An 8,509-nucleotide genomic window follows, 5' to 3' on the forward strand; every position below is an offset into this window, starting at 1 on the left:
ATTTATACCTGTTATTTATACCTGTGCTAGGCAAGACATTTATACCTGTGCTACGCAAGACATTTATATCTGTGCTAGGCAAGACATTTATATCTGTGCTAGGCAAGACATTTATACCTGTGCTAGGCAAGACATTTATACTTGTGCTAGGCAAGACATTTATACCTGTGCTAGGCAAGACATTTATATCTGTGCTAGGCAAGACATTTATACCTGTGCTAGGCAAGACATTTATACCTGTGCTAGGCAATACATTTATACCTGTGCTAGGCAAGACATTTATATCTGTGCTAGGCAAGTCATTTATATCTGTGCTAGGCAAGACATTTATACCTGTGCTAGGCAAGACATTTACCTGTGCTAGGCAAGACATTTATACCTGTGCTAGGCAAGACATTTATACCTGTGCTAGGCAAGACATTTATATCTTTGCTAGGCAAGACATTTATATCTGTGCTAGGCAAGACATTTATACCTGTGAAAGGCAAGACATTTATACCTGTGCTAGGCAAGACATTTATACCTGTGCTAGGCAAGACATTTATATCTGTGCTAGGCAAGACATTTATACCTGTGCTAGGCAAGACATTTATACCTGTGCTAGGCAAGACATTTATACCTGTGCTAGGCAAGACATTTATACCTGTGCTAGGCAACACATTTATACCTGTGCTAGGCAAGATATTTATACCTGTGCTAGGCAAGATATTTATACCTGTGCTAGGCAAAACATTTATACCTGTGCTAGGCAAGACATTTATACCTGTGCTAGGCAAAACATTTATACCTGTGCTAGGCAAGACATTTACATCTGTGCTAGTTAAGACATTTATGCCTGTGCTAGGCAAGACATTTATATCTGTGCTAGGCAAGACATTTATACCTGTGCTAGGCAAGACATCTATACCTGTGCTAGGCAAGACATTTATACCTGTGCTAGGCAAGACATTTATACCTGTGCTAGGCAAGACATCTATACCTGTGCTAGGCAAGACATTTATACCTGTGCTAGGCAAGACATTTATTCCTGTGCTAGGCAAGATATTTATACCTGTGCTAGGCAAGACATTTATATCTGTGCTAGGCAAGATATTTATACCTGTGCTAGGCAAGATATTTATACCTGTGCTAGGCAAGACATTTATACCTGTGCTAGGCAAGATATGTATACCTGTGCTAGGCAAGATATTTATACCTGTGCTAGGCAAGACATTTATACCTGTGCTAGGCAAGATATTTATACCTGTGCTAGGCAAGATATTTATACCTGTGCTAGGCAAGATATTTATACCTGTGCTAGGCAAGATATTTATACCTGTGCTAGGCAAGACATTTATACCTGTGCTAGGCAAGACATTTATACCTGTGCTAGGCAAGACATTTATATCTGTGCTAGGCAAGATATTTATACCTGTGCTAGGCAAGATATTTATACCTGTGCTAGGCAAGACATTTATACCTGTGCTAGGCAAGATATTTATACCTGTGCTAGGCAAGATATTTATACCTGTGCTAGGCAAGACATTTATACCTGTGCTAGGCAAGACATTTATACCTGTGCTAGGCAAGATATTTATACGTGTGCTAGGCAAGATATTTATACCTGTGCTAGGCAAGACATTTATACCTGTGCTAGGCAAGTCATTTATACCTGTGCTAGGCAAGACATTTATATCTGTTCTAGGCAAGACATTTATACCTGTGCTAGGCAAGATATTTATACCTGTGCTAGGCAAAACATTTATACCTGTGCTAGGCAAGACATTTACATCTGTGCTAGGCAAGACATTTATACCTGTGCTAGGCAAGACATTTATATCTGTGCTAGGCAATACATTTATACCTGTGCTAGGCAAGACATTTATACCTGTGCTAGGCAAGACATCTATACCTGTGCTAGGCAAGACATTTATACCTGTGCTAGGCAAGACATTTATACCTGTGCTAGGCAAGACATTTATACCTGTGCTAGGGAAGACATTTATTCCTGTGCTAGGCAAGATATTTATACCTGTGCTAAGCAAGACATTTATATCTGTGCTAGGCAAGATATTTATACCTATGCTAGGCAAGATATTTATACCTGTGCTAGGCAAGACATTTATACCTGTGCTAGGCAAGATATTTATACCTGTGCTAGGCAAGATATTCATACCCGTGCTAGGCAAGACATTTATACCTGTGCTAGGCAAGACATTTATACCTGTGCTAGGCAAGATATTTATACCTGTGCTAGGGAAGATATTTATACCTGTGCTAGGGAAGATATTTATACCTGTGCTAGGCAAGATATTTATACCTGTGCTAGGCAAGATATTTATACCTGTGCTAGGCAAGACATTTATACCTGTGCTAGGCAAGACATTTATACCTGTGCTAGGCAAGACATTTATACCTGTGCTAGGCAAGATATTTATACCTGTGCTAGGCAAGACATTTATACCTGTGCTAGGCAAGACATTTATACCTGTGCTAGGCAAGACATTTATACCTGTGCTAGGCAAGACATTTATATCTGTGCTAGGCAAGACATTTATACCTGTGCTAGGCAAGACATTTATACCTGTGCTAGGCAAGACATTTATACCTGTGCTAGGCAAGACATTTATACCTGTGCTAGGCAAGACATTTATACCTGTGCTAGGCAAGATATTTATACCTGTGCTAGGCAAGACATTTATACCTGTGCTAGGCAAGATATTTATACCTGTGCTAGGCAAGATATTTATACCTGTGCTAGGCAAGACATTTATACCTGTGCTAGGCAAGATATTTATACCTGTGCTAGGGAAGATATTTATACCTGTGCTAGGGAAGATATTTATACCTGTGCTAGGCAAGATATTTATACCTGTGCTAGGCAAGATATTTATACCTGTGCTAGGCAAGACATTTATACCTGTGCTAGGCAAGACATTTATACCTGTGCTAGGCAAGACATTTATACCTGTGCTAGGCAAGATATTTATACCTGTGCTAGGCAAGACATTTATACCTGTGCTAGGCAAGACATTTATACCTGTGCTAGGCAAGACATTTATACCTGTGCTAGGCAAGACATTTATATCTGTGCTAGGCAAGACATTTATACCTGTGCTAGGCAAGACATTTATACCTGTGCTAGGCAAGACATTTATACCTGTGCTAGGCAAGACATTTATACCTGTGCTAGGCAAGACATTTATACCTGTGCTAGGCAAGATATTTATACCTGTGCTAGGCAAGACATTTATACCTGTGCTAGGCAAGACATTTATACCTGTGCTAGGCAAGACATTTATATCTGTGCTAGGCAAGACATTTATATCTTTGCTAGGCAAGTCATTTATACCTGTGCTAGGCAAGATATTTATACCTGTGCTAGGCAAGACATTTATACCTGTGCTAGGCAAGATATTTATACCTGTGCTAGGCAAGACATTTATACCTGTGCTAGGCAAGACATTTATACCTGTGCTAGGCAAGACATTTATATCTGTGCTAGGCAAGACATTTATACCTGTGCTAGGCAAGACATTTACACCTGTGCTAGGCAAGACATTTATACCTGTGCTAGGCAAGACATTTATACCTGTGCTAGGCAAGACATTTATACCTGTGCTAGGCAAGATATTTATACCTGTGCTAGGCAAGACATTTATACCTGTGCTAGGCAAGACATTTATACCTGTGCTAGGCAAGACATTTATATCTGTGCTAGGCAAGACATTTATATCTGTGCTAGGCAAGTCATTTATACCTGTGCTAGGCAAGATATTTATACCTGTGCTAGGCAAGACATTTATACCTGTGCTAGGCAAGATATTTATACCTGTGCTAGGCAAGATATTTATACCTGTGCTAGGCAAGATATTTATACCTGTGCTAGGCAAGATATTTATACCTGTGGTAGGCAAAACATTTATACCTGTGCTAGGCAAGATATTTATACCTGTGCTAGGCAAGACATTTATACCTGTGCTATGTAGACCTAGGGTTCTAAGTTTTGAAGAATAATTTGAGCGGCAACCTAGAGGCAAACAACTTACACCTCACATATTTCTCTTATAGTCATGTGTTCTAGTATTTTTCACTTGTTTATCTTATTTCCTTTGTTATTCATTGATTTACCTACGTCACCAATTATTTGCAATAAAAGAATTTTACAGAGCTATTCCAATTCACCATCAAACACAATTCAAGCAATTTTTTGCAACTGTCTTAGGACTTATTGTTTTTTTTAAATTCCCCATTTTTGCATAGCCATCACTGTTATATTAATATGCTTTGTACCTCTGTAATTACCTTGTATATAAGCTTCTGCTGACTGCCTCCTTATCTTAGAACTTTTGACACACTTGCATTTCAAGCAATTAGTGCTGACTCTTAAATAACTTCACATGCATGAGCACACTTTTATCTGTATGAAACTAACATGAACTAACACCTTCTATCTGTGAAAAACTGTCAAATGCATTTATATAAGAGGTGCCTTCAAGGGCTTATAAATTAGCATATGAGCCTACCTAGGTTTAGCTTTCAACTAAGAATAACAAGAGAACAAAGCACATTTGATGATAAAAGTAAATTAGAAAGTTGTTTAAAATGACATGTTCTATCTGAATCATGAAAGTTTAATTTGGACTTTACTATCCCTTTAATGTTAGTTAGTTTTTAAGTGAAAAGAATATGCATCATTCAGACTGATCAGGCATTAATTATTTTTTGGCATGGATCATGTATATTTTTCTTGAAGGTCTGTGAAAACTCCTGTGAAAAGCTCCTTATTAAAATGTCTTTGTGCTCTTGGTATCTTTTGCTGAAAAGCAGGGATGTAAGCGCATGTAAGCATGCGTGTGTCTGGAGCACTATATGGTAGCAAGAATATTATCCATTTGAAAGAGCACTAGACGGCAGCACTATTTTCTGCCATGTACTAGTGCTCCATACACCTAACTAGGTATCTTTTCAACAAAGCATACCAATGGAATGAAGCAAATTTGGTAATAGAAGTAAATTGGAAACTTTGGGGTCGATTTATCAACCTCTTCGGCAGCCTTTGCCGGCCTACGACTGCAGGTGCTCACAAGAGATCCTGCATGCCGTATTTAACAAGCAGCGGTCATCACACCACTGCTTCCCTACCCTTTCGGTATCTCTTAAATGGTGAATTTCAGTCTCCCCGGTCTCATCCAACCGGGGAGATTGACAGCTCCTGCCCGCGCGTGATTGGCTGTGCACGGGCAGAGGGCAGCCTTGCACACAAGCGCAAAATAGTGCTTGTGTACAATGCTGAATTCTGGCAGTGGAATACAGCCCACCAGAGGTGAGCTACGGCAGGCAGGGGCGCGTATGTGCCCCCCTGTCCACCTCAGCTTGATAAATTGACCCTTTTGTGTTTCATATCCCTTCTTGTCTTTGAAACACATCTTCCTTATAGATTTTGTTTATTTATTGGGACACAGACATTAAACTGTTTTCACATGCACTGTATGTAAACCTGTAGCGGACCTATTTAACAGAGGGCACTGGTGCAAAAAAATGTTGGGCCCCCCAAAGACTATTCATGCTGCTCTGTGTAACGATTATAAGGATAGATATATAGACTTGCAACCTTCACTTATAAAAGGCTCCCATGCATTAGAATAGTACATTCTGTACATGCCATATGTATAGACTGGCTGCTATGGGCTTCCTCAGCAGCTGCGCCGTGGCGCCATCATACCTGCTAAACCAATGGTAGTTCTGCCCCTGACGTAAACTTTATTGTGAAAGCAGTATCTTTGCACAAACCTCAGCACCTCTTAGCCATTTTTTTTACAAGTTTCTCAATAAATTGTTTGCAACTCCCCCCCCCCTTAAAGGTTCATGATATATGGACAAACCAAGAGGGCATATTAATATAGGCACTGAGAGCAGACAAGACTGCCATGCACTGCCATGTATAAGCATAACAGCACTAAACACAACTGATGTCACTAATTGTGACAGAGAGCTCTCAGCAGTTGCACAACTCGCTGGATGTGCTGAACACCACCAATGCCATTAATGTTGATAGCACTCAGCTCTTGTAACCGTTGTGCAGGTGTTTGATTACATGAATCTGTGACATAATTATGTAAAGCCCTCATTAACATATACAGTCATGTGAAAAAGAAAGTAAACCCTCTTTGAAATCTATGGTTTTACGTATTAGGACATAATAACAATCACCTGGTCCTAAAATTAGATAAATACAACCTCAGATGAACAACAACACATGACATATTATACCGTGTCATGATTTATTTAACAAAAATAAAGTAAATCTTATGATTCAATAGCTTGTAGAACCACCTTTAGCAGCAATAACTTGAAGTAATTGTTGTTGTTGAAGTAATTGTTTTCTGTTTGACATCATTGTGAAAGAATTCTGTCCCACTCTTCTTTGCAATGTTGTTTCAGTTCATTGAGTTTTGTGGGCATTTATTTATGCACAGCTCTCTTAAGGTCCCACCATAGCATATCAATCAGGCTGAGAATTTGACTGGGCAATTGCAACACCTTGATTTTTTTTTTCAGCCAATCTGTTGTAGATTTGCTGGTGTACTTTGGGATCATTGTCTGACTACATGACCCAAGTTTTAGCTTTCGGACTGATGGCCTCACATTTGACTCTAGAATACTTTGGTATTCAGAGGAGTCCATGGTCAACTCAATGACTGCAAGGTGCCCAGGTCCTGTGGCTGCAAAACAAGCCCAAATCATCACACCTCCACCACTGTGCTTGACAGCTGGTGTGAGGTGTTTGTGATGATATGCTGTGTTCGGTTTTCGCCAAACGTGGCACTGTGCATTATGACCAAACATCTCCACTTTTGTCTTGTCTGTCCAAAGGACATTGTTCCAGAAGTCTTGTGGTTTGTTCAGATGCTACTTTGCAAACCTAAGCCATGCTGCCATGTTCTGTTTAGAGAGAAGAGATTTTCTCCTGGCAACCCTTCCATACAAACCAAACCTGTTCAGTCTTTTTCTAATTGTATTGTCATGAACTTTAACATTTAACATGCTAACTGAGCCTGAGTGTCTGAGATGTAACTCTTGTTTTTTTTGCAATTTCTCTGAGCATTGCACGGTCTGACCATTGGGTGCATTTGCTAGGATGTCCACTACTGGGAAGATTGGCAACTGTCTTGAATGTTTTCAACTTGTGAATAATCTTTCTCACTGTAGAATGATGGACTTTAAATTGTTTGGAAATGGCCTTATAACCCTTCCCAGATTGATGGGTAGCAACAATTTCTTCTCTAAGATTATTGCTGATGTCTTTCCTCCTTAGCATTGTGTTAACACACACCTGAATGCTCTAGACCTGCTAAAATTTCGGCTTTTATAGAGGTGGTCACATTTGCTGATGATCAATTAATCAATGGCATTTGAATAGGAGCACCTGGTTGCTACTTAGTCTCTTATTTCCTTTGGAAGCAGTAAGGGTGTACTTAGTTTGTCACGCATGGCTTCTCCATTTTGTCTTTATTTTTGTTAAATAAATCATGACGGTGTAATATGTCATGTGTTGTTGTTCATCTGAGGTTGTATTTACCTAATTTTAAGACCTGCTAAAGACCAAATGATTGTTATTATGTCCTGATATGTAAAACCATAGAATTCAAAGAGGGTTTACTTTATTTTTCACATGACTGTGAGTAGTCACTATATGGCTCTGTAAGGAAATAGTCTACAAGGTATGCTGGTCTATAGAAGGAATATGCCGATATTGTGTTGACATTTAAAGGGACAGTTTACTCAAAAAATGTCTCAACTTTAATTTGTTCCCAATTATCCAATTTACCTGCTGGAGTGTACTAAATTGTTTACAAGTATTTCCTTTATCAGTTTATTGTTGTTTGAAATAGCTGATTTAGCCTGTAGTATCCCTACCTATTCTGAAAGTTTCTGGCCTTAGGTCCAAGATATAGATAATCTGTGTAAACACAGCCAGCAGAAGAAATTACACTCCCAGTGGGGTATAGAAGAGATAAGGTATTACATTTTTCATTTTATTTATATTTTCCATTGTTCCATTGGTCTTTGGTGAGTTAAAATTGAAAAGTCAGAATGCGAGAAAAAGACTCAGTCGCACTTAATTCAGGACTTTGGATATCGTAACGGTACTAACTTTTTTTCCCCATAGACTTCTATAGGGCGTGCAAAATTAAGCCTTTTCAATTTATTTCTCACAAGCTAACATGATTCTATGCTAGACAAACTGCACTAAGACCTAAGGTACAATAGGAATACTTCAAATTCCTATGTTCTTCACTAGAAGAAAATGTACTTTTTATTTTTAAATATATAATTGTATACAGTATATATATATATATATATATATATATATATATATATATATATATACTGTATTTGGATATTTTTGTAATATATATATCTATATCTATATCTATATATATATATATATATATATATATATAATATTGTATAAGCAGACATATATAGAAACGAATAACATTTACAAGAACATACATTTACAAGA

This window comes from Bombina bombina, chromosome 2, assembly GCF_027579735.1.
Source record: "Bombina bombina isolate aBomBom1 chromosome 2, aBomBom1.pri, whole genome shotgun sequence".
In the NCBI taxonomy this organism is placed as follows: Eukaryota; Metazoa; Chordata; class Amphibia; order Anura; family Bombinatoridae; genus Bombina; species Bombina bombina.